This window comes from Culex pipiens, chromosome 3 (assembly GCF_016801865.2).
Source record: "Culex pipiens pallens isolate TS chromosome 3, TS_CPP_V2, whole genome shotgun sequence".
Taxonomy (NCBI): Eukaryota; Metazoa; Arthropoda; class Insecta; order Diptera; family Culicidae; genus Culex; species Culex pipiens.
The window spans coordinates 157,245,214-157,261,075 of record NC_068939.1 but is presented as its reverse complement, the minus strand read 5'-3'; the positions used below and the strand labels follow the sequence as shown (position 1 = coordinate 157,261,075).

At 28.1% G+C, this 15,862-nt stretch overlaps 1 protein-coding gene across 2 annotated transcripts in view; it reads right to left on the bottom strand.

Annotated features, from left to right (window-relative positions):
- Positions 1-15,862, bottom strand: part of LOC120413700 (dopamine D2-like receptor) — a 381,692-nt gene that overhangs the window by 192,406 nt on the left and 173,424 nt on the right. The gene's annotated exons all lie outside the window — the stretch shown is intronic.

Genomic DNA, 15,862 nt, shown 5'->3' with positions numbered 1-15,862 from the left:
AACCTTCGAAAATAGCAATTTCCTAGCGGACTGCTCTAAGGGGCTACATAGAAATAATTACCATCATCATCTGGGGCGAATCGGGACTACAGTTTGAATAGGGACAGACAAATCCTTAGATCTCGTTGTCTTATTTATTGTAGAGCTTAAGTATGACCCCTGAAGAACCAGAAAATAATTTAGCATTTTTGGATTCAATGTGGCGGCCAAAATGGTGGTCATGAAATATTTCTGGTGTTTTTTTTAAAGGTCCAATAAACAAAATTTCCAGTTTTTGCTTTTTGTGTGCTTTTGAAACCGCCTTGAGTCAGGGGTATTAAAAACACCCAAAAAGCAAAAACTGAAAATTTGGTTTATTGGACCTTTAAAAAAACACCAGATTTGTTCAAATTTAACTAAAATGTGGTTGCAGATGTCGAATTTGATGTTAAAAGCAAGGAAATAAAACCTTCCTAATTCGATTAACCGAAGTCCTTCGAACTTCGGATAATCGAAACTTTGGATAATCGAGGCTTCGGCTAGTCGAATTTGAACTGTAAAATTAATAACCCTCCTTTATTTGCATTAAAACCCGTTACATTTTTCAAAATTTACCATAATTTCTCAAAAATATTTAGATTTTGTTTTCAAAAACGAAAGCATTTAATATGAAAACATTTGAGTGAATTTCAACTATTATCAGAAATACACTTCTAATTTTATCGTTTTGGTTTTAAGAACATGGTTAGTTACATATCTGAGACCTTAGAGAAAAATGCTTGAGAAGTATCTGCGTGTATTTTTTATTACTTTTCCGTAAACCTTTTTTCCGAAACCGCTCGTCCAAAATGCTTTCTTTTGGTCACATTTTTTAGTTTCCACCGTGGCCAATCTCCAATTTTTATTTAATATATCAAAAGTCAGAAGATCAACTAAGTAAATCCTTATTATCAACTAATTTTCACTTTGTGCATGACCCTGCGATTTTTAAAGGAAGAAATAAAATGATAAAAATATTCAAAACGTTAAAAAAAATTATGCTCGGATTTAAAAACTCTGAAATTAAAAATCTATTTTTTCGATTCTACGGATTAGAATCTGCATTTTGAAAATTTTAAAATGTCTTTATTATTTTTTTAAATTTATTATTTCTGAATATCAATTGTAAATATTTCCAAAGTTTATGTTGCCACCCTTTCAAAATCGGCCAAAAAACAGAGAGCAAATACAATATTTTTTTAAAAAATAGCTTCACAATTTTAATGGAAATGGAAGTCTAAACAAGTTTTTTTTAAGACCAGCGACCAGGTCGGTTCGGAAAACAAATTTCAAATGTTTTTCCTGCTTTGATTATCATATACGACATGTTTGGGCTCGTTTAAAAATATTCAGAATTTTTGTAACATGTCGCGGAACCGCGGAATTTTTTTTTCTCGAAAAAAGCATTTTGCCTTCATCTAGATATTTTGAAAACTTATGATGCAAAACAACTATACTGATTTAAAGTGTGTTTTGAAACACTTTCTAGATAATAAAACCATAGCTTGTACTTCTAATTTTTAACCCTCTCGACTTTGGTCAGAGTTTAGCGACATAAACTTCAGAATGATATTCGCAACGGCCTAATTAAAGATTTAAAAATTTTACACTTTCAAATTTCTAAATTTTCATAATTTTTGAGTTCAAATTTTTTGGAATAAGACAAAGAAATGTCAGAAATCAAAAATAAAAATAATAAAAACATTAAAAATTTAAGAACACAATTCAACAGAATAATTTCAAAAAAAATCTAAAATTTCAATAATAAAAAAATCTAGAACTAAACAAATTAATAAAATAATTAATACTTAAAAAATCCTAAACTAAAAAAATATCATTTTAAAATTAAGTTATTCAAAATCCAATAAAATATGTTTTTTCAATCTGAATTTTTTGATGCTTTAAATATTTTTATGTTTGAATTCTAGTATTCCTAAATTTATTTATTTTTACCAGAAAATTAAGTGATTATTGCGATGGCTTTTCCCTATTTTTCGGCATTTTAAGATTCAGCGTTTTGACAGTCAGCTTCATGAGGCAATTCAAATAAACAAATCAAAATCTCATCAACACATATTGCACCCGAAGAAATATCAAACGACGCTTATTGTTTATGTTCCTTTTCAGCTGCGTACCGCTTAAGAGAAATCTTTTCGTAAACCTTTTCTTGACCGTTCTTGAGAATTTTTTGTATGGAGTTTTAAGAGTCTCCGTACTAAAGGACATTTTTTTTAAATTTTCGTTTGAATGTAAAAGGGTAATTCTCTACCAACTCACACGAAATCGGGAAAAGTTGCCCCGACCCCTCTTCGATTTGCGTGAAACTTTGTCCTAAGGGGTAACTTTTGTCCCTGATCACGAATCCGAGGTCCGTTTTTTTGATATCTCGTGACGGAGGGGCGGTACGACCCCTTCCATTTTTGAACATGCGAAAAAAGAGGTGTTTTTCAATAATTTGCAGCCTGAAACGGTGATGAGATAGAAATTTGGTGTCAAAGGGACTTTTATGTAAAATTAGACGCCCGATTTGATAGCGTACTCAGAATTCCAAAAAAACGTATTTTTCATCGAAAAAAACACTAAAAAAGTTTTAAAAATTCTCCCATTTTCCGTTACTCGACTGTAAAAATTTTTGGAACATGTCATTTTATGGCAAATTTAATGTACTTTTCGAATCTACATTGTCTCAGAAGGGTCATTTTTTCATTTAGAACAAAAATTTTCATTTTAAAATTTCGTGTTTTTTCTAACTTTGCAGGGTTATTTTTTAGAGTGTAACAATGTTCTACAAAGTTGTAGAGCAGACAATTACAAAAATTTTGATATATAGACATAAGGGGTTTGATTATAAACATCACAAGTTATCGCGATTTTACGAAAAAAAGTTTTGAAAAAGTTACTTTTTGCGTTTCTCTTTGTTTCGTCGTCCGTGTCTGTCGCGGGTGACCATGAACGGCCATGATCGATGACGACCAACTTTTTTAAAACTTTTTTTCGTAAAATCGTGATAACTTGTGATGTTTATAAGCAAACCCCTTATGTCTGTATATCAAAATTTTTGTAATTGTCTGCTCTACAACTTTGTAGATCATTGTTACACTCTAAAAAATAACCCTGCAAAGTTAGAAAAAACACGAAATTTTAAAATGAAAAATTTTGTTCTAAATGAAAAAATGACCCTTCTGGGACAATGTAGATTCGAAAAATACATTAAATTTCCCATAAAATGACATGTTCCAAAATTTTTTACAGTCGAGTAACGGAAAATGGGAGAATTTTTAAAACTTTTGTAGTGTTTTTTTCGATGAAAAATACGTTTTTTCGGAATTCTGAGTACGCCATCAAATCGGGCGTCTAATTTTACATAAAAGTCCCTTTGACACCAAATTTCTATCTCATCACCGTTTCAGGCTGCAAATTATTGAAAAACACCTCTTTTTTCGCATGTGCAAAAATGGAAGGGGTCGTACCGCCCCTCCGTCACGAGATATCAAAAAACGCACCTCGGATTCGTGATCAGGGACAAAAGTTACCCCTTAGGACAAAGTTTCACGCAAATCGAAGAGGGGTCGGGGCAACTGCTGTGTGAGTTGGCGGAGAATTACCCAAAATATAGCTCTTGTAGCTAAATTCAGACTAAGATTTGATTTACAGGAAAAATCTTATTAATTTAAGAATTCTTACATAAAGTATTCTTTACATTTAAAACATAAAAAATGTAAGATAATAATTAGGGTAGGGTAGTCATCAATGAGACACTTTTGGTTTTTAAACTTCAACGGTTTTTGTATTTTTTTCATTAGCATGTTTTAAAGAGCTTTTTGTTGCATTTTCTTTCTTTTAATTTGTTCTAACATTGACCAAAATATGAGATCGATCCGACCTCTACAGCCAGAGTTATTCAACTGTCTCATTGTAGACGCACTTGGCAGGAACAATGAGACAGGTGGGGAACAATGAGACACTCTACGAAAATCAATACTTTTCTAGTAAAACATCATATTTTGTATTGTTCCATTGCAGGTGACTTGCCTTGAACATTCTAAAGCAATTTTGCCAACCTGAAACTTCAAATAACAACAGTTATACTAAAATGTATTTAAATTTTGTAAAATCCTTATATTTTACCAAATAACTTTATATTTTTGGTTAAATGAAGTTCAAACTCACTAAATATGCCAAAATTCACTTCCAATTCATGTTTTGAAAGATTTCCATAGATTTTGAAAAGTTTAATGAAGAAAAATCAAAGTGTCTCATTGTTACCCATGGGCTGAAATGAGTGGGGAACAATGAGACAGCCCTGGATTCTGGGTATATTTTAAATTTTGGCCAAACCTAATGAAAGGACATTGTAGCCCAACTAATGCCCTGTGAAATGACGAAAGAAATTTGGAGAAATATTAGTTTTTGTGTTAATGGCAGTCTATGAGCGAAAATGTAATTTTTAGTCATAATTTACTTTTACACCCCAGAATCAAACATGTATGAATAACTTTGCAAGGGAGCGTCCATAACCAAAGCCACTATTATGGCAGACGTGTATCTAGTAGACACACCTTTCCCCCAAATATGAGCCTGATTGGTTGAAACTACGTCTTGTGAGAGCCATTTTATCATTGTTCCCCGTGTCTCATTGATGACTACTCTACCCTAAAAAATCAGAAATTCTAAAAATGAAATGAATCAAAAACTTGAAAAATTCTAAAATAATTACAACTAAAAAATCCTTAAATAAAAAAAACATTTTTTATCATTTAAAAAAAAATCAAAAAATATTTTCTATAATTTTAATAAATTATGTTTTTATAATCTAAATTTTTTGAATTCTAGTGCAGTCTAAGATAAGATTTACAGGATAAAATTAATCGATTTATAAATTCTTACATAAAGTTTTCTTTATTTTTAATTTAGCAAGGTTTCGTAAATATAAAATTTCTGAACCATAAAATGTGCAGGATTTTATTGCTTGAACAAACATCGAGTTTAGTAAATGGTTACAATCCTAAATTATTCAACATGATTGATTAAATCCCAGAAATCCAAAAAAGGATTTCATTTGTGTGTTTTTTTTTGTTTTGCTTAGAAATATTCAGAGAGTCTTTTCTAGAACCACCACAGTCAATTTTCATTATTTTTCCATTTTATCTTGTAAAATCATATTGGTATCAAAACTTATTTAAAAAAATTATATTGTTTTGACAGTTATTTCAAAATAAAGAAATAAGTGAATTGAACATTTTAATTTGTTAATCGTGTTTGCATTTACAATTTTTATCGTACATTTTTTTTCAAGAAGATGTGTCTCAGGAACTAATAGATCAATCTACAATGGTTCTTAGTCTTTACACGAAAAGAACAATACAAAATTTGCTTGATGTTGCTGTTATATCATTTTCATTGAAATACTTGTTAAATAGTTTGTACACTATTTTCAATAAATTGGATAATGTTAATTTTTGCGTTTTTTTTTAAATAGGCACTTTAAAACTTACTGTAGATTTATTTTTTTATCCATAAAAAATGAATAATTTCTATGAATTCATAGACTTTTAAATATTTTGAACCTGGATATCTTTAATAATGTCTTTAAGCATTTGTTGATACTCTTTGGTTTAAATTTAACCGTTTATTCGATCGGAAAATTTTATTTTTAATTTAATATTTTTTTTTAAATTTCGAAGATAAGCAGCACTTCAACGATAGATTGAAATTTTATGAAAAAGTACCTTTAATTAAAATCTTAATTTTTTTTTGTCAATTTTTAAAATTTTTTTTTTGCTCAAATTCTGGACCAATTTTTCAGAGTACAATGAGTAATGAATTTGAAAATGGCTTTTAGTCGGAATATTAATGTTAAACATGAATCTTTTTAATGTTTGATGGAATCGAGAATGTTTTTAACGGTTACATATTAGGGTGGGTACGTTTTTCAAAAAGTTCTCGGATCAAGTTTTAGTATGGTTCCCCTTGTAGGGCATGCCCATAGGGACTTTCATGCCAAATATCAGCTCATTTGGTTGTAAACTGGCTGCGCGCATCAGGGTTAAAGTTTAAATGGGAATTACTATGGGAAAATTGGAAATTTTGTTCAAACGCTGCCTGACGTATGGCGTCGCGTTGTCATCAAGCTTTCATAGCATGCTAAGGAAAATTTGATGCGTTTTGGGGGAAAACCGTTGATTTCGGGACATCGGATTGTTTGCCGATGCGCCAGGTCTAGGGACAACGAATCCATATGCTCTCTTCGGGAAAAGTGTTCTCCAGACCATTCCCCATAGGCCTGACCATACCAGAAGTTGGCGCGTTATTTTCCTAGACCTGTAGGAGCGTTTGAACAAAATTTCCAATTTTCCCATAGTAATTCCCATTTAAACTTTAACCCTGATGCGCGCAGCCAGTTTACAACCAAATGAGCTGATATTTGGCATGAAAGTCCCTATGGGCATGCCCTACAAGGGGAACCATACTAAAACTTGATCCGAGAACTTTTTGAAAAACGTACCCACCCTATTACATATGCATTTAAAAATGGTTACATATGCATTATTAACAACTCTTCCTGTGAATATTTTGGCGTTAAAATTTAATACATTTTATCTAATTTTTTAAACACATTAAAATTAAACACAAGCACTGATTTCTTTTTCTTCAAATCTATTTATTAACAGATATCCATTATAGGCCTATAGGGTCGTCCAACCATGGAGACACTTCAGAAGCCGGAATTTCAACGATTATATTTTTTTGTATTTCATTAAAATTATTTATTTTTGAGAGTACCAGAAGCTTTGCGAAATATGAAATGGCTTCTATAGCTTAGAACAATTAAGGGTTTTTCTCTCAGAATAAAGTACAGAAAACATAATAATTAAGGTTAGATAAATTGATATTTATTAAACATTTTTTTTGCTTTCAACAATTTGATTCAAGTTATGTATATTTTAAATTTAGCGACAGTTTATCACGAAATTGGATTACAATTAAACAATTCAAGAAATTGTAAAAAAAAAACACTTTCTTCTCTACTCCTTTAATATAAACTAGCTGTTCAAATAAAGAAAAAAATACGAAGGAGTTTCTTCAATAAAGACATTGAAAACTTAAAATGAAAATCTTTGAAAACTTTTTTTCATACATTACATTACAATTTTTACAATTCATCTCAATAATTATACCACAAACCAAGTGATGGTATAAATGATTTGCTGATTTTTATACTCCTTGAATTTTTGCACCCAAGCCCCCCCCGAACAAAAATCCTGGCTACGGCCCTGCTAGTGTGATATACCCACTAATATTTTTTTCAAAAACGTTGAAATATCTCTAAGTCGGGATAACCAAATACTTTGAAAAACGAGTCAATCGACAGATTAATGAATTTTGGTGAATTTCAATTCAGTTTCATTTTAATAATACTTATTTTTCAATCTTGTTATTTTTCAGAAGCTTCAAGTACTTCAAGCACAGGCCGTTCATTAATGACAAATGCATTCGGTGTGGTGAAGAATATCACTAATAACAACATGGAATCATCAGGTGAGTAGATTTTTGCTGTTGCATATGAATAATTTCCGTTTTTTCACTAACTGCAACTGCTGCACTAAAAATGGTATGAAAATACCAAATTTTGGTATTACTTGTTCAAATACCAGCGACCATAATGTGCTCTTGGTTGCCCAGTAATAGAAGGTAAAATACCATGAAATCATACCAAAATCATGTATGTGAAAGACCACAGAAATACCAAAATCTGATTTTCCAAGGGCGCGGGAATACCTAAAAATAAAACCATGGCAATACCAAGTTTTGGTATTCAAGCAATGTTCAAAAATCCAGAAGACCTCAACTTGGTATTGAAATGGTTTTATTTTGAGGTATTATTTTACCCTTGGAATAACATGGTTTGGTATTGTTGTGCCCTTACACATACAAGATTTTGGTATGATTTCATGGTATTTTACCATCTATTACTGGGCAACCAAGGGCACATTTTGGTCGCTGTTATTTGCCCAAGTAATACCAAAATTTGGTATTCCCGTGTTATTTACCCCTGCTCGGGAAGATAAATTCTCTACCAAACCGGTCTTTTTCAAATTTAAATTTTTGTATTTTGTTATCCGGCTGAAACTTTGTTGGTAACTTTATTAGTTTGTCCATATAATTTACCAAACAAATTTGGCAGCTGTCCATACAAAAATTATGTATGAAAATTCAACTATCTGTATGTTTTGAAGGAATTTTTGATCGTTTGGTATCTTCAGCAAAGTTGTACGTATGCATAAAAACTACACAGAAAAAAATGATACAGGGTAAAAACTTTGGTTATTTATAATTATAATTTTATTTTTGTCACTAAAACTTGATTTGCTTAAAAAAACATTTTTGATTTTAATTTTTTCCGATATGTTTTAGGGGACATCAAGTGCCAACGTTTCAGAAATTTCCAGAATTTGCAAAAAAAAAATGACTAAGTAATGATTTTTTTAATCAATACAAATTTTCTAAAAATCGAAATATTGATCGCAAAAATGTTCCAACTTTATTAACAGATATAAAATCAAATTTGCAATCAAAAAGTTCAATAGTGAAAATTTGATAAAGTGCACCATTTTCATGTTATAGCCATTTTAAGGTATTTTTTCGGAAATAGTCGAAGTTATTTATTTTTTAAAAACTAGTGCCCATGTTTGCCCACTCTTGAAAAAAAAATGTTGAAAAGCTGAGAAAATAATCTTTATTTTGCTTTTTTGAACTTTATTGATACGATCCGTAATTACAAATATATTGCCATTCAAAAATTTAAAAACAGAAAAAATAATGTTTTTAAGTCACAACTAAACAACCCACCATTTTTTAATGTCGATATCTCAGCAACTAATGGTCTGTTTATCAATGCTTAAACATGAAAAATTTGTGAAATTCTGTTTTTTTTCGAAAACAATATTTTCCAAAAAAAAAAATAGATTAAAATTTTAATAGGGTCAAACATTGATTATAATGCCTTTTTCAAATGTTAGTTTTGTTTTTTAATTATTAATAAATTATTTATCTAAATTATTTATAAATTACATAAGGCTGGTACAAATTTCATTTGAAGTTTTTGTCCCCCCCCCCCTTCAATGTTGGCCCGAAAAATCAGGGGGCAAAAAAATATTTTTTCAAAAAACTTCAATATTTTTATGAAAATTTAAATGCTATTAGTTTAAATCATTTTTAAATGAATTCCCCTGCGTTTAGAATCATTTTTAGCATGTTTGGGTTGATTTTTAAATCTTTTGAATTTTTGAAAATTTTAGATGTCTACTATCGCTAAAGTTTTTTTTTCGCTAAATTTTTTGTTTTCGTCAAATTTTACATTTTTTGAAAACTTTTATTGCAAAACAACTGAACTAGTGTAAAATACATTTTAAATCACTTTTTCCATGCAAATGTTGAAACTGTGGCATGTTATTTTAATATTTATATTTTTTTTATTTTTTTAAAATATTTGCATCGGCCTAAACGACATAAACTTTGAAAAATATTTTTAACGGCCTTATTGTCGTTTTATTTTACATATTCAATTCATGAATCTAACAAGTTATCATCTCAAATTAAAAAATTATAATATAAAAACGCTGTTTAACCCTTGAAAGGGTGTTTGATGGGTCATATGTGACCCAATAATCGAAATAATCTAAAGTAGCCTATAATTTCCATAAGGTCTTCAGGATCATTTACTCATCATTAACTAAAAAAATATTTTTTAGAAAATTCAGGCCTGAAAGGGTTAATCTAAATCAAAACAAGTCAAAACAGTCAAAACAATAAATAAAACTTGATTTTTTTACATTTTGAATGCTTTTAAAAGAACATTAGAAAAGTGTTTCATCCCACCCATCAATTATTTTATTGGATTGGAAAATTAAGAAGCAAAGCAATATGAATTTTAGTTAAAATTGCACGGGACTAAGAAAAAACTTTAAATATTCTAGAAAGGCCTGATTTCAAAAAAAAATATGTTGAATAATATAACACGAAATTGGAAAAAGTTGCCACGACCCCTCTTCGATTTTCGTGAAACTTTGCTTTAAGGGGTAATTTTGATCCCTGATCACGAATCTGAGGCCCATTTTTTGATATTTCGTGATGGTAAGGCGGTCACAACATTCGTCCAAAGGGTCATTCATGCAAAATTTTCTAAACTTTTTGAAAAAAAAAAAAAAACTTTCAAAAGCATTGAGCGATTGGGTTTCAGGGGTTGAAAATTCGATAAACTGGTCATAAATGGTCACTTTTTCAAAAAACTTTTTTGTTTTTGTAAAGTTCTGATAAATCGGGAATAATACATACAAACTCCTAATTTTTGTTTTTGTCTGCTCTACAATTTTGAAGAACATTGTAATACTTTAAAAAATAACTCGCAAAGTTACAAAAAACACGTAATTTTAGAATGAAAAATTGTGTTCTAAATGAAAAAAATTACCGTTTGATTCTATAAGTACATTTGATTTCCCATAAAATGACATGTCTCACGTTTGAGTATCGAAAAATGGCAGTGATTTTAAAACTATTTTTTAACTATTTTTGATCCAAAATTCGTTTTTTTTCAGAATTTTGAGCACGCCATCAAATCGGGCGTCCAATTTTACACAAAAGTTTCTTTGATACCAAATTTCTATCTCTTCACGGTTTTGTGCTACAAATCACTAAAAAATGTGTCCTAGAAAAAATCCTGAAAAAATGAAAGGGGTCTAACCGCCCAACCGTCACGATTCGTGATCAAGGACCAAAATTACCCCTTAGAGCAAAGTATTGCAAAAATCAAAGAGGGGTCGGAACAACATTTTCTGATTTCGTGTGAGGTAGTAGCTACCCACATCATGTGATTTTTTTAAATAAGGCCTTTCAAGAATATTCAAGATTTTACCTAATTTAAATATTCATTGCGTTTATTTGAAAAAAAAAAAAGTTTCATTGTTCTATTCCAATTCTAAACAAGTTTCTATTGAAAACTAGTGAATATTACATTAAAAATTGCAGGATGAAATATTTGTAAAAAAATATTTTCATTTTAAAGAACTGATTTTGAAAAAAGTTATAAATTATACGGGACTTCACGTTTTTTACTGCTTTTTGTTGAATGATTTCACTTTGGAAAAAATACAAAATAACTGTGACTGGCCATAAAACAAAATATACCTAAATGTCTTTAAAAAATGATTTCCTTCCTTTGTTGCTCAAACCTTTAAAGCTCACCTGCTCCCAATAACCCTACCATCACGTTTCCTCTATTACGCCAAGTGGTATACAAAACCCCCCCTTCAACCCTCACCAATTGTTCGTAAGGTGCAACATCGCAACTCCAACTTTTACGTGTAAGTTTCTTGCGTGAAGCAATAAATACTTAACATTGATCCTATTAGAAAAGTTTACTTTTTCAAGCTCCGTGTCGTGCCCTGTTCGAAGAAGCCCACGTCGGACGGCAGGAGGTCGTCGTCTTCGCAGAGAGTTCCTCTTGGCCGAGGCCGAGTTTATTGAATGGCACTTCAAGTGTTCGCTCGCTCAGTCACAGGCCTCAAACGCCGAAGATTGATGGTCCTCTCTGCGACGTCGTGTGAGCCCCTTCAAGTTTCTTCTCCAAGATGGGCGAAGCGTAATCTTGCAGTGGAGCTATAAATGTCCACCACCTTCCCTCCCTCCTCCCTTCTGCCATAAGAGGCGGAAGAGGATTAGGTGTCGCCGAGGACGATTTATGGTTCGTTACCTCTCGTTTTTTCTGTTGGAGTTGGTTCTTAACCCTGTACTGGTAATATTTATTTATTAATTTTTTGAATATCTTGAACTTACTATTCCTATTTTTAATTCTGTGTGTGCTAACTGATTTACTTCAACAGTATTTGAAGTAATTTTCAATTCTTTTACTTCTTTTTGTATAAAACCTTTATTTTTTGTGGAAATTTTCAACAACGATGCCTTACGAGAAATTCATCTCAGGGTTGAATAAAAACCTGGTGAGCCGAAGGAAGTTCATATAGTTCTTCACCCTCTCTCTCTCTTTTGACTCGATAATCCTGGACGTGAATGAATGTGTCGGAAAAGTGTGAATGACACGATCGATCTCCGACCGGAAGGATTTTGGCACGTCCATTGACAGGATCATTCCGATAGGGCTTCCGCACGGGATTGGAATCAGGCTTAAGCACTTGTGTGATTTTTTGTCCCCTCTTCTTTTCATCTCTTCTCAAGAAAGAAAGGCTATTTTGGAACTGAAATTGATTGGGCACAGTTGGGAGCTATTTTGGTACAGTGGATTATTACCGGTCTGGATGGTTTTTGACGAGCTCACGTAGCTTTGGGGTGGGAATATTATTTGACTTTAAAAAGGGAATTACAAGGGGAAACCCAAACATTAATCCTAAAACACCCAAATAAATTTTTTAACTTCAATAGCTTTGGCACAGATATTTTTGTAATAAGTAAATATTGAATTTTTAAATTTTGAAAGTGTACAAAATACGAAAAAATAGAAATATGTTAAGGGGTTACATACATTTAAATCGCCAAAAATGTCAGTGGTTGGTTTGAGCATACACTTAACTTCAGGACAACTTTCAGGACATCAAAATATACACTTCGAAAAAAAAATCCATTTCAGATAAAAGAAACTTCGGATGATCGAAACTTTGGACAACAGACTATTGAATTTTATTGAATTATTTTGAATGACTTTGAAATCTTTATAAAATAATAAAAAAAATTCATCATTTATTTTGGATTTTCATCGAAATACTTTGAATTTCTTGATATTATATATTTGAACTTTTTTAAATGTGCTTATTAATTTGATTTGAGTTTGTGTGAATATTATATTATGTTCTGAATATTTTTACAACTAATATCAATCTCATTACATTTTTTTAAATTTCTTTAAATTGATTTCATTTTTTTTACAATTTTTAAAATTTCTTTAAATTTCTTTAAACTTCTTTAAATTTCTTTAAATTTCTTTAAATTTCTTTAAATTTCTTTAAATTTTTTGATTTTTTTTTTAAATTTCTATAAATTTCTTTTTGTTTAATTTCTTTATTTTTTTTTATTTCTTTAAATTTGTTCAAATTTGTTTAAATTCTTTAAATTTCTTTAAATATATTTAAATTTCTTTAAATTTATTTAAATTTATTAAATTTTCTTTAAATTTCTTTAAATTTCTTTAAATTTCTTTAAATTTCTTTAAATTTCTTTAAATTTCTTTAAATTTCTTTAAATTTCTTTAAATTTCTTTAAATTTCTTTAAATTTCTTTAAATTTCTTTAAATTTCTTTAAATTTCTTTAAATTTCTTTAAATTTCTTTAAATTTCTTTAAATTTCTTTAAATTTCTTTAAATTTCTTTAAATTTCTTTAAATTTCTTTAAATTTCTTTAAATTTCTTTAAATTTCTTTAAATTTTTTTAAATTTCTTTAAATTTCTTTAAATTTCTTTAAATTTCTTTAAATTTCTTTAAATTTCTTTAAATTTCTTTAAATTTCTTTAAATTTCTTTAATTTTTTTTAAATTCCATTAAATTTTTTTTTAAATTCTTTAAATTTTTTAAATTTCTTCAAATTTTGTTAAATTTCTTAATTTTTTTTAAATTTCAAGAATTTTTTTTTATTTTTTTTTTATTTTTTAAAATTTCTTAAAAATTTTGTAATTATGTTTAAATTTCTTTCAATTCCTTTAATTTTTTTTCAATTTCTTTAAATTTCTTTAAATTTCTTTAAATTTCTTTAAATTTCTTTAAATTTCTTTAAATTTCTTTAAATTTCTTTAAATTTCTTTAAATTTCTTTAAATTTCTTTAAATGTCTTTAAATTTCTTTAAATTTCTTAAAATTTCTTTAAATTTCTTAAAATTTCTTTAAATTTCTTTAAATTTCTTTAAATTTCTTTAAATTTCTTTAAATTTCTTTAATTTTTTTTAAATTTCTTTAAATTTCTTTAAATTTCTTTAAATTTTTTTAAATTTCTTTAAATTTCTTTAATTTTTATTAAATTTCTTTAAATTTCTTTAAATTTTTTTAAATTTCTTTATTTTTTATAAATTTCTTTAATTTTCTTTAAATTTCTTTAAATTTCTTTAATTTTTTTTAAATTTCTTTAAATTTCTTTAAATTTCTTTAAATTTCTTTAAATTTCTTTAAATTCCTTTAAATTTCTTTAAATTTCTTTAAATTTCTTTAAATTTCTTTAAATTTCTTTAAATTTCTTTAAATTTCTTTAAATTTCTTTAAATTTCTTTAAATTTCTTTATATTTCTTTAAATTTCTTTAAATTTCTTTAAATTTCTTTAAATTTCTTTAAATTTCTTTAAATTTCTTTAAATTTCTTTAAATTTCTTTAAATTTCTTTAAATTTCTTTAAATTTCTTTAAATTTCTTTAAATTTCTTTAAATTTCTTTAAATTTCTTTAAATTTCTTTTAATTTCATTCAATTTCTTAAAAAAATCAATTTCATTTAGTTTCTTTCAATTTCCCAAATTGTCTTCAAAAAGAATTTATATAACATTGTTTAAATTGTTCAGCTCTCAATTTTTCAAACTCTTCTGACTTTTTGGATTTTTTAAAATTTCTCAGAATTTTGTTTTTTTTTCTGTCATTTTTTGGGACCTCTTTCAATTATTCTTTTTTTCAAATTTCTATCAATTTTCAACTTCTTTTTTCAAATTTTATATTTTTTCAAATTCTTTCAATTTAGTTTTTTCTAATTTTTTAAACTTTCATTTGTTCACAATTTCTCACTTTTTTATTTTTTCTAGTTCTTAGAAGTTTTTAGAAGTTCTTTAAATTTCTCAAAATTCTTCTTTTTCTTAGAATTAATGTGAATTTTTTGAAACTTTATTTGATTTTTTTCAGCATCTTTGTGATTATGAATTTATTCTATCGTGTAATTCTTTCTTATTTTTATGAAAAACTTTATTTTTTCTAAGTTTTTTTTTTATAATTCAATGATTCATTTGTTTTTTTTTTATTTATTTGAATATCTGATTCTAATATTTTTGATCATCTTTGAATGTGTTTTCTTTGGTTATGATTTGATCCGAATTTTTCTACACATTGATCTTCGTCGAACATTAAATTTTTTTTGATTTAATTTATTTACTATTTTTAATATCTTTGATTTCTTTCAATTTTTGATATTTATTTGGATATTTTAATATCTTAAAAGTTCTTTGAAAATCTATTTTTAATAATTTTTCACAATTTTTCCCTTTTTTATTTATTTTTTTTAATTTTTTTAATTTCTTACAACTTTTTTGAACTTCTTTTTTTCTGTCAGAGTTTTTCAATATGGAAATTTGATCAAAAATTTTATTGAAAGAAAAATATACCCTAATTAAAAAAAATCCAAAAAGGTCCAAGAAATTCTGAGAAATTGCTCTGATTTATTTGTAATTTATTTTATCTTAGATTTTGATGACTCTCGAATATCTTGAAATATGAATTTCTGTCTTTTTAAACTATCCATTCTCATATTAAAAAATTTTGATACAAATTTCATTCAATGCTTAACGGTACACAGCAACCAGAGCATTTGCACCCAGATTTTTCTAACAGACATTTAAGTATCTTCAAAAATACGGGAACTCTCGATGTGATGTTTTATCCATCCCTCAAATTACTGTTATCAAAGTTAAACATTCAATATTACGCCCTTTTGAGTTGTATGCCTTGATTTTTTTTTTTGAAAATATTGTTTTTGAAAAGATCGGAAAATTTCACGAATGTTTCATATTTTAACATTGAAAATCGAACCATTAGTTGCTGAGATATCGACATTAGAAAATGGTGGGTTGTTTGGGTGAGACTTAGAAAACATC